We start from the raw sequence: 19,079 nt of genomic DNA, 5'->3' as shown, positions 1-19,079 counted from the left end.
GAAGTCTAAGTCTAAGACTAGTCCTGAGTTCAATACCGGGCTCGGGATCTTTCTGTGTGGAGTTTGCATGTTCTCCCCGTGACTGCGTGGGTCCCCTCCGGGTACTCCGGCTTCCTCCCACCTCCAAAGACATGCACCTGGGGATAGGTTGATTGGCAACACTAAATTGGCCCTAGTGTGTGAATGTGAGTGTGAATGTTGTCTGTCTATCTGTATTGGCCCTGCGATGAGGTGGCGACTTGTCCGGGGTAGGCTCCAGCACACCCCGCGACCCCAAAAAGAGACAAGCGGTAGAAAATGAATGGATGGATGGATGATTTAATAAATAAATAAAGGGTTTGTATGTTCTCTATATCCAACATTTTGTATGTACACTACCGTTCAAAAGTTTGGGGTCACATTGAAATGTCCTCATTTTTGAAGGAAAAGCACTGTACTTTTCAATGAAGATAACTTTAAACTAGTCTTAACTTTAAAGAAATACACTCTATACATTGCTAATGTGGTAAATGACTATTCTAGCTGCAAATGTCTGGTTTTTGGTGCAATATCTACATAGGTGTATAGAGGCCCATTTCCAGCAACTATCACTCCAGTGTTCTAATGGTACAATGTGTTTGCTCATTGGCTCAGAAGGCTAATTGATGATTAGAAAACCCTTGTGCAATCATGTTCACACATCTGAAAACAGTTTAGCTCGTTACAGAAGCTACAAAACTGACCTTCCTTTGAGCAGATTGAGTTTCTGGAGCATCACATTTGTGGGGTCAATTAAACGCTCAAAATGGCCAGAAAAAGAGAACTTTCGTCTGAAACTCGACAGTCTATTCTTGTTCTTAGAAATGAAGGCTATTCCACAAAATTGTTTGGGTGACCCCAAACTTTTGAACGGTAGTTCAAAATATATAATAGTCAAATACATTAAAAAAAAAAAAATTATATTCACTGTTACAAGCGACAAAACAGTCTGACATCATTCACATAGACGATCTTGGACCTAAGCGCCTGTGTACAATGGCATTCTTTCACTGACCCAACTAGCTCTAGGACCCGGGGAGGACGTCGGTGGGAAGTCCGTTGCTGTTGGCGGGGCAAGGCAGAGAAAGCAATACACAACCACGCGCACGCGCGCACACACGCGCACTGAGCTCACAGTGGAGAGAGCGCAGAGCGGGATAAACAGGAGAGAGAGAGAGAGAGAGAGAAAGAGAGAGAGAGAGAGAGAGACTATCGGAACGCAGCGGTTTGTATGTGTGTGTGTGTGTGCGTGTGCGTGAATGCGTGTGTGTGTGTGTGTGCGTGTGTGTGTTTAGATAGGTAGCTAGCTCCGGGAGGCACACGCGCTCGGCTCGGCGGTACGAACGACTAGCGGGGCGGACATGGAGGGACACGGGAAAGACACCGGGAAGTGACCGAGCACCGCGGCGAAGAAGGAGGGGGGTGGGTGCACCGGAGAAGAGGGCAAGGACGGACGGATATACGGCGAGGGGACGAAGGAAGGACGCGAGGAAGGACGCAAGGAGGCGAGGAAAGTCCGACAAGGAGATTTGAGGAGGGAGAACGCAGCGGGATTCTAAAGGTGACTTCGTGGCTACGTGTGTTGTGTGTGTTGTGTGTGTGTTGTGTGTGTGCACAAAAGTGTGTAAAGCGAGCTGTCCACTAAACTGGAGTGAAGGGAACCAAAGGAGTGAACGCAACAAACACACACTTCTCAAGTAGTGCATGAGGTATGCTACACTTCCAATAACACACACTCACACATTACACACACTTGTGTGTGTAATGTGTGTGAGTAAGTTTGACGTTGCCTTAGCAACCTAAGCAAGCCCTTGCAATCATTTTTTTAGCTCTCCCCAAGCTTGATTGACAGTAAACGCAGCTTCATAAGTTGTGGCACTCTTTTGTGTGTGTGTGTGTGTTCATACATGTGTGTGTGTGTTCATACATGTGTGCGTGTGTTTGTCAGACAGCAAACAGGTTGAGGGGAGGCAGATCTGATCAAACGCACAGCAACAGAGGAGAGAGCATGGCACATTGGATTACACACACACACTACACACACACACACACACACACACTGTGGCCAACAGAACAGCTGGGGGAAAAAATGTGTGTGACAGTGGCTGCGTGCGCCTGCCTTTGCACGTGCAGGATTGTTTGCCTTTGTGTGCAAGTGTGTGTCCACCTGAGTGTGTGTGTGTGTGTGCTTTTGACTTGTGAGGACATTTGCCTGGTCCTCACAACTACAGAAGTAAAATATTTTTTTTTACTTTGTGTGTTTTGCATTCTGAAGTGAGGTTGCAACTCTCTACTCCCATCCATATATATTTTTTCATCATTCTAGCTATAGTGGAAGGGGGGGGGTCCTCACAACCTACTAACCAAACGTGGGTCCACACAAAGTAGGCAAGACATGTATGTGCGTGTGTGTGTGCGTGTGTGTGTGTGTGTGTGCAGACAGTCAGACCGTGTGTACCGTCATCACTCACATCCAACAATCTCTGGTGTGGATGGAAGGGGGACATCAAGAAACAATGCCCAGAAAGATGAGATGCCAAAGGGGGGGACAGGAAGGGCTAGTGCAGGATGGAGGTTGTAGGACCGGAGCAGTGACTGTAGGAGCGAAGGAGACGTGTGCCGTCTCCAGGGGCGCTCAGAGTGCCGCTCATTCATAATTCACCTCCATGGCAAGCGTTCATTCACATATTGACCCCCCCCCCTCGCCCCCCTACACACACACACACACACACACACACACACACACACACACTCATGGCTGAGCTCAATGGAGTTCTCAACCCCTCCACCCCTAAAGTGTGTCTCAATGGACCCCCCCCCCCCTGCGGCGCCGCGTTCACTTATCCATAAACTGCCTCTTTTCCTGACTTTGATGCATTTCACTTTTTTTTTTGTGATTTTTTTTATTTTTTTTTATGACTCTCCGCCGCACACACGGCAGCGCTTTTTTTTTCTTCTTCTTCCAGCCGGAATCTCTGATGTGAGATTAGGTTGTGTAAATTGAATATTGAATTCAGACTCCACCCCAGACACAGATAATTGGTATGGATGGCTCGGCGGGTTAGTGCTCTCACTACAAGTGTTGTTTGTCGGATTCCCCCAACGCCGCTAAAGCAGCCTATTATGGATCTATAATTCATGTGCGAATGAATTGAATAGTCTGTGTTTGGATAAAAGCATCAGACGGCGTTTCTCGGATGCCAGGGCATGGTTTATTCAACATAAGTACTCCAAAAATGTCTGTTGTGATGTTTCTGATCAGCGTATTTCCCGTACTATAGAGCGCTCCGGTATATAAGCCGCACCCACAAAATTTTGGAAGAAAAAAAACTTTTTTTCAGAGATGGCACGTGCCCTGACGGAGACCAGAAGGCGGGCTCACAGTACACCAGTTTTAAAATCTCTGCATTGGCTCCCCAAGTGTTTCAGGATCAATTCTAAGGTTCTTCTTATGGTTTATAAATGTTTTTTTTTTAATGGAATGGGGCCTTCTTATCTCTCCAATTTGCTTTTAACCTTTGAACTTTCAACTTGTGTCCTAATTATTCCAAAAGTCAGGACACAAAGTCACGGGATGGCCTCTTTCTTTGACTATTTTCCTATTAACACCTTGCCGGAGGATCTCAGGGCTGCGGAGAATGTTCATGTTTTTAAGCACAGGCTTAAAGGCCTACTGAAATGAAATTTTCTTATTTAAACGGGGATAGCAGGTCCATTCTATGGGTCATACTTGATCATTTCGCGATATTGCCATATTTTTGCTGAAAGGATTTAGTAGAGAACATCGACGATAAAGTTCGCAACTTTTGGTCGCTGATAAAAAAGCCTTGCCTGTACCGGAAGTAGCGTGACGTCACAGGTTGTGGAGCGCCTCACATCTGCACATTGTTTACAATCATGGCCAGCAGCAGCGAGAGCGATTCGGATCGAGAAAGCGACGATTACCCCATTAATTTGAGCGAGGATGAATGATTCGTGGATGAGGAAAGTGAGAGTGAAAGTTTAGAGGGCAGTGGAAGCGATTCAGATAGGGAAGATGCTGTGAGAGGCGGGCGGGACCTGATATTCAGCTGGGAATGACTAAAACAGTAAATAAACACAAGACATATATATATACTCTATTAGCCACAACACAACCAGGCTTATATTTAATATGCCACAAATTAATCCACATAACAAACACCTCCCCCCTCCCGTCCATATAACCCACCAATACAACTCAAACACCCGCACAACACACTCAATCCCACAGCCCAAAGTACCGTTCACCTCCGTAAAGTTCATACAGCACATATATTTCCCCAAAGTAACGTACGTGACATGCACATAGCGGCACGCACGTACGGGCAAGCGATCAAATGTTTGGAAGCCAAAGCTGTACTCACGGAAGCGCGTCTGCTATCCAACTCAAAGTCCTCCTGGTTGTGTTGCTGCAGCCGGCCGCTAATACACCGATCCCACCTACAGCTTTCTTCTTTGCTGTCTTCATTGTTCATTAAACAAATTGCAAAAGATTCACCAACACAAGATGTCCAGAATACTGTGGAATTTTGCGATGAAAGCATTTAGGTTTTCAGCAGCGAAGGCTTGGAATAACCTACAATCGAATATTAAACTTCAAACCCTTGTTACGTTGAATGAGTTTAAAGCTTCTGTGAAAGGACTGCAGTCTACCTTGTCTGTATGCACATGTGTTATGTGAGCAAGTTTTAATGTCGTAAATGTGATGTTTTATGTATTTGTTTACTGTTTTTAATGTAACCTTGCTGCTGCCCTCTTGGCCAGGTCTCCCTTGGAAAAGAGATATTTGATCTCAATGGGATTTTACCTGGTTAAATAAAGGCTAATAATAAAACAGACGACTTAATAGCTGGCCACAATGGTGTCCCAATATGTCCGCACAATCCGTGACGTCACGCGCATACGTCATCATACCGAGACGTTTTCAGCAGGATATTTCGCGGGAAATTTAAAATTGCACTTTACTAATCTAACCCGGCCGTATTGGCATGTGTTGCAATGTTAAGATTTCATCATTGATATATAAACTATCAGACTGCGTGGTCGGTAGTAGTGGCTTTCAGTAGGCCTTTAAGAACCATGTTTTTGATTTGGCTTTCACCTAATATTTATTAATTTCATTAAAGTCATTTACTTTTATCTTATTAGTTATGCTAAATTTATTTTAGTTCTATATATATTTATCTTCATGATATGTTTTACTTGTATTTTATATTTTGTTCTAACTCACGTTTCGTACTATTTTACATTAGAGATGTCCGATAATATCGGACTGCCGATATTATCGGCAGATAAATGCTTTAAAATGTAATATCGGAAAATATCGGTATCTGTTTCAAAAAGTAAAATGTATGACTCAAACGCCGCTGTACGTAGTGGTACGCGGACGTAGGGAGAAGTACAGAGCGCCAATAAACCCTAAAGGCACTGCCTTTGCGTGCCGGCCCAATCACATAATATCTGCGTCTTTTCACACACACACAAGTGAATGCAAGGCATACTTGGTCAACAGCCATACAGGTCACACTGAGGGTGACCGTATAAACAACTTTAACACTGTTACAAATATGTGCCACACTGTGGAACCCACACCAAACAAGAATGACAAACACATTTCGGGAGAACATCCGCACCGTAACACAACATAAACACAACAGAACAAATACCCAGAACCCCCTGCAGCACTAACTCTTCCGGGACGCTACAATATACACCCCTTGATACCCCATACCCCCCACCTCAACCTCCTCATGCTCTCTCAGGGAGAGCATGTCCCAAATTCCAAGCTGCTGTTTTGAGGCATGTTAAAAAAAATAATGCACTTTGTGACTTCAATAATAAATATGGCAGTGCCATGTTGGCATTTTTTTCCATAACTTGAGTTGATTTATTTTGGAAAACCTTGTTACATTGTTTAATGCATCCAGCGGGGCATCACAACAAAAATAGGCATAATATTGTGTGAATTCCACGACTGTATATATCGGTATCGGTTTATATCGAAATCTGTAATTAAGAGTTGGACAATATCGGAATATCGGATATCGGCAAAACAACCATTATCGGACATCTCTACACATTTTCCATGTATTATTTTTTAAATATTTATTCACGTACCTTAATTGTTTCCAAACAGTGTCTGTGACACGGCAGTAAAACGGCTGATCAAACAAAACAGAAGTCATCGTCATGGACCCGCCAGCTGCGGAAGTTAGCTCTCCATTTAGCTAAACAGACTCAATAACTCCACGGTGACATTTTGGTTACTTTACTGAGGAATTTGCGAGAAGGAAACAATACAAAAAGATAAATATGTTAGCATGATAGCTATGCTAACGACATTAGCTTCATTACATTATGATAGCACGTACAAATATGCATGAAAACATTTCTACAGACATCACACATGGGACGGTTCACTCAGCAGGCGCAAGATATTGATACAACGTCGATTACACATACATGTCCTTTAAAACGGACTTCTAAACAACGTTGCAAAATAGTTGTATTCGGAAAGTGAGAAAATGTTGCTCTGTAACCTTGGATCCACGTTGTTGGTTGGGAAAATATGTAATTCCAATGGTCAATTCAACGTCACAACCTGACATTGAACATAAATCGTCAAAAAGCATGTTGTTTCAACGTTGTATTTGTGTTGTGTAATATTGATTAGGAAATGACCAACATTCAATGGTCAAACCTACATCAGAAACCGACATTGATTAAACGTTTAAAAGCATGTTGTTCCAACGTTAAATTTGAGTTGCTCAACGTCAGTACCTAAGTCAGAAAGTTCTCAATGTTGTTTCAATGTCTTTTGCCTGCTGGGTAGTAAGTAAGAAATGTTTTAGTTGTATTGTAAAACTCACAAACGTTGCTTGGAGTGATGAATGAAGAATCCATACGAGTAGAAACGCTACGGACGGCTAAAATATGGAGCGGCACTTGTACTTCCGGTTGACAGCACTAAATGGAAGGGCGCTGCAGCAACTGTGGTGAGCAAACTCGTCCAAAAGATGGCGCCACGGCACAAACAATAACACACTTTTTCAGTGGCTTTGCTCGGTTTTTCCGGAAAACTTTGCATTGTGGCCATCAGCAAAGAAAATTCCATACATTTGCCGCTCTGTTTTATAAGAATAATGTAAATGCTAGTGAACAGACAAGGGCGATATGGCCTAAGTCTACATCGCGATATATATTGGAGCCTCTTGCGACATTATATAACATGATGTATACATTATTATTTTTGGTGCCGTGACCCGGATGAGAGCAAGGTTTAGGGTGGTGAGTGTAAGGGAGGGCCGCCAGTGTGGCTTAGTAAACCCCACTTCAAGAGCAATGCTGGCTATCAAGTTGATAGCCCGGGCTTTTAGCTCAGTAGTCAGAACCCTCGCCTTTCATGACAGGGACCTGGGTTCGCGCCCTTGGCGGAACAGTTGGAAAAACACAACGCCACAAGGATCTCTGCCATTTAAATCCCCGTAAGATCCAGCACGCATTTGTTTTCCAACCATGGGACATATGAAAGTGGGTGTGAAGGACAGTGCTGAGGAGAAGAAGCAGATTATATTAGCTGAATTAAGGAAAGAAATCATCAAAAACATAACAGAGTGTGTGTAGTGAGCTAACTTGATGACGGAGTTGGAGCGTATCACTGCTAATCTGCACCATAGAGAAGATTTCCAAATGGAGGACATTTATCCATGAAATAATTGTAAAGCTGCTGATGGTGTGTTTGACAGAGAAGCAACTGGAATGAGATGAGATATCATAAAAATGGTGTGTTTCTTTTTAAAAGTGTCCATTTGTTATATCTTGATTTATTTTTAATCTCATTTGCAATTGCAATTACAGTTTCATGTCCCAGACATTATATATAGCAGTAGTGTATAGTTTATGATGTGTTTTGGTATTTGTTGTGCCCTAAAAAGTGTTAGTACTGTAAGTATTGCAGTTATTCCACACCGGCTGTTTTATTGTAACATGCATCCTGTTTTAGAGGTGTTGACATGTAAAACCGTTAATGCTAATCAGTAGCATGTCAATAGTAAAGCCAATGTTTTTTAGCATCAAGCTAACACATTTCTGGAAAAGTGGAGCCCCACTGAACTTACGTTGGAGCGTTTTTTGAGTCAATTGCTTTGTTGGCATTGAAAATTGGCATTGTGTGTTTTCCTTTTTTTTTTTACAAGTCGAAGCACCAGCACTGATTCAGAAGTACTGTTTTGGTATCGGTTAAAATGTAAACAATACCCATTCCTAACTACCACACAAAATAGATTAAAAAGGTATCCAGAACTTTATCCATTGTCGACCATACAAATGTTTGTATCGTATTTTTAGCTGTTGTTGGCCATCTTTTGGTTTGTCAAGGCAGCGCTTGCTGCTGTTGCTTTTCCATTGACAAAAGCCGGTAGGTACTCTTCCTAGTGCCTTGACAGCTGGGGAGCCAAACATGCTGAGCCACTTCCGTATGGGTGATGTCAGCCATGCTGGTCGCTCATTAGTCATCATAACAGAGCAGGAAATGACCAAAAAATAACCACACATGCTAGCATTAGCTTAACCTATTGCCACCTATGCAACAAATCCAGTCGTGACATTTTCAGTGAAAGGAACTTTGAATGCTACAGGATACCAAAACATTTTGGACAATTCCATGCTCCCAACCTTGTGGTAACAGTTTGGAGCGGGCCCCTTCCTCTTCCAACATGACTGTGCACCAGTGCACAAAGCAAGGTCCATAAAGACATAGATGACAGAGTCTGGTGTGGATGAACTTGACTGGCCTGCACAGAGTCCTGCCCTGAACCCGATAGAACACCTTTGGGATGAATTAGAACGGAGACTGAGAGCCTCACTAATGCGCTTTTGGAAGAATGGTCGAATATTCCTATAAACACACTCCGCAACCTTGTGGACAGCCTTCCCAGAAGAGTTGAAGCTGTACTAGCTGCAAAAGGTGGACCGACATCACATTGAACCCTATGGGTTAGGAATGGAATGGCACTTCAAGTTCAAATTTGAGTCAAGGCAGGTGGTCAAATACTTTTGGCAATATAGTGTATATGTGTACATATTAACTTAACATAATGGATATATAATTAACAATTAATATAATTGGATATAAGGAGTATGTGAAAGTTTGACTTCTACCATGTTTACTTATGTGACAACCACCTTAAAGTTTTGTAGTCAATCAGAAACATCAAGCAGCTAAAATGTGCCAAACAGGGAGTGTTTTGTATTTTTACCCATCATGCTTTTTAATGGATTTAAATAGGTGTTATTTTAATTTTTTTTATGATGCATGGACTTTTTTTATAATGTCCACAAAGTTCAGTGAGCAGGTTGTGTTATGCGTGACCATGTCTGTCGACATTTTGTGTTGGTTGTTTTTTGTTTTGTTTTTATTTTTTGCACCGTGACTAGGGAAGGTTGTTTGCATTGGGTCATATAGGTGAATGCTGCGCAGAGGATGATTGAAGGTAATTGACCTGAATTACTCACGTTGTCCACTAGATGGCGACATTATAGCAAAATGCAAACTCCCTGCGGGTAAGATTCCTTGTCAAACTCCCGACGTCTCGCGGGCTGTAGTTTGGACAACCCTGTTCTAGAGTTTCCACTTTTGTGCAGCAGTATCATTGCTGCCCCGAGTCACTTAGTCTCTGTACCATGGCCAACAATCATATGCAGACTTGTAACTACAGGAAGCCCTTGTTGTCGTGATGCGATCAATGCAGCGTATTGTTCCGTAGACCGAAGTGTGTGAAGCCGAGCTGCGCTTTTGCAGCAATTAGGGCGTAATGAGTCACTACTTGGCTGCAACCAGCAGATGGTGCAGTCAATTCTGGCTAGTTTGCTAACTATTTGCTGGCAGAAAAAGACTCGGGTAGAAATTGATAAAATGGTGGCGGCGTGCACCTACTTAACAGCATGGAGAACGGAGTGCCATTCCGCACAGGCTGCTGAATTCCAAAGTACATCCCATACTTTCATCTTTAACGCCTTTGAAGCGGGTGATTCCAGCTGCTTGGCGATCCCGATACTGCTTTTACATGTTGACGTGCTTATATTTAAGAACGAGATCCAGAATGCCTTTGAGTGAGACTTTGCCTCCGACCTCTCTTTTACTCACCGACAACTGCACCAAACAGATGGTACAGACCGACGGCCTCTGAGTTGTTTTTTTGAGAGTCACATTTGATCAAATGAGTTTTCGTCAACTTCCATTGCCCTGCAGTCACCGCTCTGATATTGTTCTGCAAAACACCAAGGGCCTGATCCACTTAGATCCCAGACAAGTGCTAAATAGTATGTGCAAACTATAAAATAGAGACGTGATGCGGCTGATCTCCTAGGGCTATTTTTAACGATTGCAGAAGTGGTGTAGAATGCCCTATTTGAATCAATCAATCAAATTTTATTCATATGGCCCTCAAAGGTCTTCACAAACTCACAACATTCCTTGGTCTAAACCCACATCCATGCAAGAAAAAAACTCAAAAAAACCCCAGTTGGGGAAAAAGAAGAAACCTTTGAGAAGCGATCTCAAATGTAGGGACCGCCCTAACAGGGTGACCGTCTGCAATGGATGTCGAGTGAGTACACTTATTGAATTGTTAAGATTAATATCGTTCAATTAATTAGTTCATTGTTAAATTCATAGATAAAGTGGTCGTCTAGTCCATTGGGAAACCAACAGATAGTCATGGAGGGAGTGTATCTTCGACCAGGCTCAGGGATGTCCACAGCTTTGCATAGAAGAGTGGTCCATCTCCGATCTCATGTCCGGTCAGCTAACACCTCACCCAGACTGGTATCCTCACCAGAAATTCACCGTGGCCACCTGGTATCCTCTCCAGGCAGGAGAGGGGTGTGTGTACTACCGGCTTCTCCTCTACATTATTGTGCCAACCCTTGGTGTTTTGCAATGTGTTGGAACATGCGGCACACAACTACAATCTCTACCACCGTTTCTGGGGAATTTAGAGCGCCCCTGCAGTGCGACCGACAACGGAACCTAACCTCTGGGAGACGCTGGCACTCGCTGCCGTGTGGGGCCGTACAATGAATCGAATTATGATTTCGATTTCACAGACTCTCAGACGCTGAAACGGATGAGTGAAAAAAAAACACGTCTACCAGAAGTTTGGGATCTGACCATGGTGGCTACTTTTGATTTGACACAGCGCCAGTATGCCTAATCAATAACCAGTAAACCCAACAAAAAAGTGAAGCACATGATTTCCGTGTTCACATAACCGCGGATGGAGTCACAGAATTGGCCAATAAAACGGAATCCCCTGTTCAACGCAGAATATCACGGAAATTGACATAAATATAGTGAATATAGTAAAATTAGTTAGTTTTGACGCTAGTTGCTTTAAATTAATGACTCGTCGCGGTATTATCCGTGATTAATCAAGTCAATCAAAATAATCCATCCATCCATTTTCTACCGCTTGTCCCTTTTTGGGGTCGCGGGGGGTGCTGGAGCCTATCTCAGCTGCATTCTGGCGAAAGGCGGGGTACACCCTGGACAAGTCGCCACCTCTTCACAGGGCCAACACAGATAGACAGACAACATTCACACTCACATTCACACACTAGGGCCAATTTAGTGTTGCCAATCAACACTACATGCGTGTTTTTGGCGGTGGGAGGAAGCCGGAGCACCCGGAGGGAACCCACACAGTCACGGGGAGAACATGCAAACTCCACACAGAAATAACCCGAGCCTGGGATTGAACTCAGGACTACTCAGGACCTTCGTTTATATTTTTGTCATCATCATCCAGCCCTTCTGCCATGGTGCGCTGGAATGATTAGGATATCAGAAAAGCCTTGTTGCAAGAAGTCTTTTTCGTGATTCTTAAATTTTTTTTAATGAATTGTAATATTTTTATTTCTGACAATGAGATGATTCTCTCTCCCCATCGTCATATTGTCATATTGTAGCAATCGCCTCCTTCAGACCGGTTGTTCCTAACTGTGTCAGTTTGCACGTACATTCCATCTATCCATCCATCCATCTTCTTCCGCTTATCCGAGGTCGGGTCGCGCCCAGAATTCCCTCTCCCCAGCCACTTCGTCCAGCTCCTCCCGGGGGATCCCGAGGTGTTCCCAGGCCAGCCGGGAGACATAGTCTTCCCAACGTGTCCTGGGTCTTCTCCGTGGCCTCCTACCGGTCGGACGTGCCCTAAACACCTCCCTAGGGAGGCGTTCGGGTGGCATCCTGACCAGATGCCCGAACCACCTCATCTGGCTCCTCTCGATGTGGAGGAGCAGCAGCTTTACTTTGAGCTCCCCACGGATGACAGAGCTTCTCACCCTATCTCTAAGGGAGAGTCCCGCCACCCGGCGGAGGAAACTCATTTCGGCCGCTTGCACCCGTGATCTTGTCCTTTCGGTCATAACCCAAAGCTCATGACCATAGGTGAGGATGGGAACGTAGATCGACCGGTAAATGGAGAGCTCTGCCTTCCGGCTCAGCTCCTTCTTCACCACAACGGATCGATACAGAGTCCGCATTACTGAAGATGCCGCACCGATCCGCCTGTCGATCTCACGATCCACTCTTCCCTCACGAACAAGACTCAAAGGTACTTGAACTCTTCCACATGGGGCAAGATCTCCAAATGTGCTAAATATGGACGCAGAACAGTTTCAGCCTTGATAAATCCCATTGCGAGCGCTCAATGATTACATTTGCATCTCCTCCTCCTACTATTCCGATGATCAGCACATGTTCCGCATAAAGACAGACGAGTTATTTGCGTGCGCTGTCAAGTTTGCACGTCTTTTAGCACAGCCAAACCTTTAGTAGATCAGGCCCCAAGCGGGTGGTTGTGCGCTTTAATGCGTGTGATCTCATGGCTTAAAAATGACATTCGGCTGTTTTGTCTGCGGTTTCCTACGTTTTTTTTATATTTAATTTGAAAATCCTCAAGTGAGGCGAGCACAAGTCAGGCTGAAAGTGCATTTGCTGTGCCGACAGCTGTTCCAGTTTTTCCGCAGCAAAGGCGAAGAACACACGGTTCATCCGAAAGGAGCGGGACGCGTTCTCGATCAGGACTCGCTCACTTAGTGCTGTCGTCAAGGGCTTGATTCCCTACGGTTCCAAGAACACCAAATATAGTAAAACTAATTAAAGGCATTGTTCGCACCCATCGGAAAAAAAACAAAACAAATCAGTTGCGGTGGAAATCTCGTGAGTTGCGTAACTCTTGATGGAATAATTTCAGGAGTCCCAGATGTCATCAGCACAGGCAATTATTGAGGCTCAGTCTTCTGAAGAGAACAGAGAAGAGCACATTTAAATCAATAGAGATACCTCACATCCTATTTACTGCAGGTGCAAACAAAAATATTCTCTGTCAGACACCCAAAGGTCCTAAGACGTCATACTTTTCCTTTCACATTCTATATTTTACGCAGTACCGGAGGCACTCCCGCAGAAAGGACCCTCATCCTCTTCACCAGCGGTTGTGCTCATCATATCTTTTACAAGTGTAAATCCGAGCGTGGATGCAATGACCTTGGTCGCCATGACAACTGACACTGGAGTGGACCAGCTTAACTCTATTAGTTCCTACACAGCAACCCTAGAGGACAATGAACCGCTGCTTTTAACGCTTCGAGTCGCGGTACGGACTGGAGAGAGTGAAAGTGAGAGTGAGAGTGGAGTTTTGAATAACCTCTAGCAGAGCTCTGGGTCACACCATTGTCTGTGGCAACATTGATAGAAAGTACTATTGTTTTTCCAACTTGAAGGTTTTCCACTCTTTCTTTTTCTCCGTCTTTCACTGGCAACTAGACACCAGTGCCATTTTTAGTCTGGTATCATGCATTAATTATTGTTATATACACTGCCATACTCCATCCATCCATTCTTCTATTTTCTTCAACTCATCCGAGGTCAGGTCGCGGGGGCAGCAGCCTAAGCAGGGTATCCCAGACTTCCCTCTCCCCAGCCATTTCGTCCAGCTCCTCCCGGGTGACCCCGAGGCGTTCCCAGTCCACTGCCATATTGTGCAGTAGTATTCCAATTAGCGCCGCACTATAAATAATGGACGGAAAAAAAGTCTGTAGATTTTACGGTAAAAAAAAAGAAAAGTTAATTCAATATAATGTAAAATTTTAAATGTTTTTTAACACAGAATTGCTGAAAATTGAAAAGCGGTAAAATTGTTATTTTATGGTTAAATTCTGGTAACCAAACTCATGTTTGTTTTTTTAACCATGCAATTACCAAAGCAAATTATCATGAAAAAAATACCATAATTATCAAAATAAATACCAAATATTTGTATTTTTTTATTTTTACCATAAAATCAGTTGATGTTGTTTTACGGTGTTTTTTTTTTTTTTTTACAGTGCATTGTTACCAGTGTTATTTTTATGCTAAAATTCTGGCGACTATTTACCTTAAAATCTGTTTACTTTTTTTTGTTACAGTTTATCAGGACGCCATTTATAAATCCATTTACATATAAAAAATTGCTCGAATAACCCCCCCCCCCAAAAAAAAATGTAACTCCACTGAGGTGAGATTACAGGTATTTTCCTGTAAGAGGGTTAGGATGAGCAAATTAAGCGCTCCTTTTTTCATGTTCATGCTGTAAAGGGCCAATCTACTTCCTGTTTCTGTCTTCGGCACTAAGACTTGTGGGTAAAGGAGTACATACACATTTAAATTGTAGTTTACATGTATTTATATATTTATTTATTCAGGGTAAAACAATTAAGATATCAGATTTCCATTTGCAATGCTGACCAGCAAAGAGGCAGCATTTAGACAAAGATGTTGAAGTGTGATGATAATTTAATTCACCAACAAAAATTTGCGCTACAGACGATGTGCTGCTCATCTCGACTTGGGATGTTTTGAATCGGTGCAGGTTCTCTGTGGTGCGTCCCCTATTTCTGGGTGGTCGAGGTAGTTGAAAAGCTCCTCAGTGACAGGTTGCCGGGTGGTAGATGAGATCTGCCCGGAGTTCCTTAAGGCTCTGGATGCTGTAGGGCTGTCTTGGTTGAAAAAACTCTTCTGCACTACGTGGACATTGGGGTCGGTGCCTCTGTATAAGCAGGCCAGGGTGGTTCCTCTCTTTAAGAAGAGGAACCGGAGGATGTGTTTTGACTGTCGTGGGATCACAGTCCTCAGCTTTCCTGGTAAGGTCTATTCGGGTGTACTGGAGAGGAGGCTACACCGGATAATCTAACCTCGGATCCAGGAGGAGCAGTGCGGCATTCGTCCTGGTCATGGAACTGTAGACCAGCTCTATACACTGTGCAGGGTCCTTGAGGGTGCATGGGAGTTTGCCCAACCAGTCTAAATGTGCTTTGTGGACTTGGAGAATGCCTTTGACCGTGTCCTTTAGGAAGTCCTGTGTGGAGTGCTCTCAGGGCATAGGGTATCGGACCGCCGGGTTGTGGAGGTCAGCTCTCTGTATGGTCGGTGTCAGAGCTTGGTTCACATTGCCGGACCCGTTTCCAGTGAGGGTTGGACTGACTGCCCTTTGTCACCGATTCTGTTCATAACTTTTATGGACAGAACTTCAAGGCACAGTCAGGGTGATGAGGGGATCCGGTTTGGTAGCTGCAGGATCAGGTGTCTGCTTTTTTGCAGATGATGCGGTCCTGCTGGCTTCATCTGGTCGAGATCTTTGGGTAGAGAATCAGCAACTGCTCTTAACTTTGCGGGGGTAAAAGTGTTAGACCACAAATGAAGGTTTAAAATGGACAAACACTTTTTAAGCGTAAAACATACAAAGAGAATGTCTGTCTGCAACTTGTGAACAATAAGGAAGCCTTTGGCGGTGTTTCTCTCTTCAATTATAATTCACAATCCCGCTCATCCGTGCGGGCTGGATATTGGCCGAGGGCTGGTGTGCAGCTTAGGACGGGGTCAGCTCTCTTTGTTGCTTTGTTGTGTCTGTTCCTGTCTCTGCCCTCGCTGACCCCCACCCCAGCAGATGATGGCGTAGAGCACTACAGAGGCCACCACAGTATACGTGGGTGTTGAAATTGTGTTGTTTTGTTTTTGGTAGCTGTATGTATAAATTGTGGTTGCATCAGTTTTTCCCTCTTGTTTTCATGCGTTTTGTATCTTATTTTTGTGGACTTTGTGTATCTGCACTGCAACCACATAATTTCCCCATTGTGGGATGAAGTCTAGAAAGTCTATCCTATTATTAATTGTTATGATTGACTACAACAGTACAGTAATTTGACACTGAGCTCTGAGTATGTCCTTTTACTGACATATATTGTCTACTTTTAAGTATGTGGTATAAAATAAGTACAACATCAATACAGTACAGTGTATTTCTGTTCCAATTATTGTTGAAATCCTGCGCCTTTTGAGCTTACTATTACGAGGAACACTTAAAAAACTGATAAAATAAATATCCACAAACTCATAAGTTGATTCAATGTTATAACCCAGCAGGCACAAGACATTGATACAACGTTGATTATACGTACATGTCCTTTAAAACTGACTTTGAAACAACGTTGCAAAATAGTTGTAATTGTAAATTCAGACAACGTTGATGTTTAACGTTGGAACCACATTGTTGGTTGGGAAATGACCAAACTTCAATGGTCAAATCAACGTCACAGCCTGACATTGAATACATTTTGTCAAAAAGCATGTTGTTTCAACGTTGTATTTGTGTTGTAGAATATTGGTTGGGAATTTACCAAAATTCAACGGTCAAATCAACGTCAGAACCCAACATTAATTAAACATTGTCAAAAAGCATGTTGTTTCAACGTTGTATTTGTGTGGTAGAAAATTGGTTGGAAACTGACCAAATTTCAAAGTTCAAATCATTGTCCGGACCCAACATTGTCTAAACGTTGTCAAAAAGCATGTTGTATCAACGTTGTATTTGTTTTGTAGATTATTGGTTGGGAAATTACCAAAATTAAATGGTCAAATCAATGTCAGAACCCAACATTGATTAAATGTTGTCAAAGAGCATGTTCTTTCAACGTTAGGTTCAAGTTCCTTAACGTCAGGACCTAATTCAACAAGTTCTCAATGTTGATTTAATGTCTTGTGCCTGCTGAGAAGCCTCAAATATCGCAACTTTTGCTACAACTTTCTGAAGAGGCTCGACACACTGCTGTCGGTTGATTGTTTATTAGATTATTTTATGATTTCTTTCTTGTTACCGTGGAATGAGCGAAGTAGGCGGTAAAGAAAAAGTGACCGAGGTTAACATGAAGACTGGAAAACGTCCAGGTTATTATGTCTCCTGGAAAACTGGAGTAAAACCAACAATTTAGTGCTGCAGTGGAAAAACAGCCTGGCCAAGTGATAAAGATGGTTTTGAAAAATAATGGTCCTCTTTATTCCCCGGGTTCTAACAGTGTTGAGTTGGCCCACCTCTGATACGAAACAGTGTAGACAGTGACAGTCCTCAGTGCAAGGGAGCTTGGCACCATAGACCAGGCCAACTCAACTGGCCTGCCTAAGCTTTTAATTTGGCCTGCCGAACATCACCAAAATAGGCTTGATAACTAACTAAGGTTGTTCATGTAGTCAGTACTCCCGCCACCCTGAAGAGGGCAACAGCGAGGTATATGTGTCACAATGTAACAGCATTGCGTGATTAGAAGAAGATGGCAGTATCGACCCTAAAAACAGCCTAAATAAATCAGACTTTTAACAGTGACTGGACAACAAAGTATGAATGTATTGGAACTGCTGACTTTGTGATGTCTTTTGTATTCGTGGTCGTGTTGTTTTGTGGCTGATCAATACTCATTTGATATACACTACCGTTCAAAAGTTTGGGGTCACCCAAACAATTTCGTAGAATAGGCTTCATTTCTAAGAACAAGAATAGACTGTCGAGTTTCAGATGAAAGTTCTCTTTTTCTGGCCATTTTGAGCGTTTAATTGACCCCACAAATGTGATTCTCCAGAAACTCAATCTGCTCAAAGGAAGGTCAGTTTTGTAGCTTCTGTAACGAGCTAAACTGTTTTCAGATGTGTGAACATGATTGCACAAGGGTTTTCTAATCATCAATTAGCTTTCTGAGCCAATGAGCAAACACATTGTACCATTAGAACACTGGATTGATAGTTGCTGGAAATGGGCCTCTATACACCTATGTAGATATTGCACCAAAAACCAGACATTTGCAGCTAGAATAGTCATTTACCACATTAGCAATGTATAGAGTGTATTTCTTTAAAGTTAAGACTAGTTTAAAGTTATCTTCATTGAAAAGTACAGTGCTTTTCCTTCAAGAATAAGGACATTTCAATGTGACCCCAGACTTTTGAACGGTAGTGTAGTTACTTTACATGCAGTCGACTTTTGGCCCTTCGTCTCGCATTGACTATTGCAATCCTCTCGTCACCCTTTTCAACAAGTCAATGCTAAAGAGACTTCAGACTGTACAAAATGCGACTGCCAGACTTTTGACCGGTGCACCCAGAACAGCCCATATCACCCCCGTTTTAGCCAGTCTTCATTGGCTTCCAGTCCCGCATTGAGTTTAAAATTGTAGTCCTGACATTCCGTGCGTTGCATGGTGGGGCTCCTCAGTACATCACTGACTTGCTATGCCCCTACTCTTCAGGGCGCAGGGTCTTCTAAAGATCCCGAAAACTCCTTTTAAAACCTGTGGAGACCTGGCATTCCAGGCTATAGCTCCCAGACTCTGGAACAATTTGCACCAGTCCCTTTATGATCTTGACCGTGTTGAAACTTTTAAGAAACATTTGAAAACTTCTCTTTTTAGTAAAGCTTGTAATTAATGCACCTTTTAACTATCATTTTTAATCCACTTTGCATCCTTTTTATGATGTTGCCCCTGTTTTAAATTCAATTGTTGTTTTGCTCTCTACCTATGTGTTGTACAGCGCTTTGTGATTTTATCTGTGAAAAGCGCTTTATAAATAAAATGTACTTACTTACTTGGGGTGTGGGAAAAAATCAATTCGAATCGTGATTCTCACGTTGTGCGATTCAGAATCGATTCTCATTTTTAAAAAATAAATTTTTTAAAAT

The 19,079-nt window shown here is 43.0% G+C and overlaps 1 protein-coding gene across 1 annotated transcript in view; it reads left to right on the top strand.

Moving 5' to 3' along the window:
• Positions 1-1,175: 1,175 nt before the first annotated feature.
• Positions 1,176-19,079, top strand: part of ches1 (checkpoint suppressor 1) — a 215,862-nt gene continuing 197,958 nt past the window's right edge. The window contains exon 1 of the mRNA XM_062034664.1: positions 1,176-1,579. The gene's annotated coding sequence lies outside the window, so the exon portion shown is untranslated. The remainder of the gene's footprint in view (positions 1,580-19,079) is intronic.

This window comes from Entelurus aequoreus, linkage group LG23 (genome assembly GCF_033978785.1).
Source record: "Entelurus aequoreus isolate RoL-2023_Sb linkage group LG23, RoL_Eaeq_v1.1, whole genome shotgun sequence".
NCBI classification, from domain to species: domain Eukaryota; kingdom Metazoa; phylum Chordata; class Actinopteri; order Syngnathiformes; family Syngnathidae; genus Entelurus; species Entelurus aequoreus.
This window is presented reverse-complemented; position numbering and strand designations above follow the sequence as displayed.